Here is an 847-nt window from a genome sequence, read left to right on the forward strand (position 1 = left end):
ACAAGAAAACCATTGCATTAACACTTGTAGACTGGTGGGCTGGAAGGAGCATAGGCAGGTGACAGACAGTGAACTCAGGCAGAAAAATACCAGAAAAAGTAACAACAAAACAGCTAGTGCCCTGAGTATTTTATAGGCTATACCCAGCTCCTTTCAATTTTGTTTGGTTCCCAGCTGTAACTGGCAGCTGTTCTTTGCCTCACAGGTCCAGTGCTTCCGAGACATTTAAAATATAGTCCCTTAAAACATCCTGACATTCTTTTAATGAGAACTTTCTCTCCAGGACCTTTTCCCTCTTTACTTGTTATAATCTTAAAGTTGGTGGTTTGGAAGCAAATTTTAATGAACTTACCAAAATCCCCCCAAAAAACAAGTCTATAAGTAGGGGAGATTGTTATTCCTTCTTGCTATTTAAAAACAAACCAGGAGACTTTAGGTTAGGGAATAAGTCTTACAGCTTTAGGGCCTGAAACTGATCCCTGAAGACTGACATCATCCTCCACTAATTGAGGCTGCCTGCCCCCCCCCCGTGACTGAATGGTTGCCCATATTAAAAAAAAAAAAGAATCCAGCAGCCCCTGCAGCAGATCCGTTTGGGTACTAGAGGTTGTAAAGCCAAAGAGGCTAATGCTGGCAGGGAGATGGTGAGGCGCTGCTCAGCAGCCAGGGGCAGTGACAGGCTGGAGGAGGTCTCGCTGCTTCGTGACTGCCTCCCCTCGCAAGAGGCGGTCGAGGCTGGAGCCACGAACAGCTGCAGTGAGCGGGCTGGGTATGAAATGCGCAGGGGAAACTCCTCCGCCTCGCGCAGGCCCCTCGGCAACTGCTGGTGGGGGCAAGAAGTGGGCTT

The sequence above is a fragment of the Gavialis gangeticus genome, unplaced genomic scaffold (genome assembly GCF_001723915.1).
Source record: "Gavialis gangeticus isolate Ggan-Ray unplaced genomic scaffold, GavGan_comp1, whole genome shotgun sequence".
NCBI lineage: Eukaryota > Metazoa > Chordata > Crocodylia > Gavialidae > Gavialis > Gavialis gangeticus.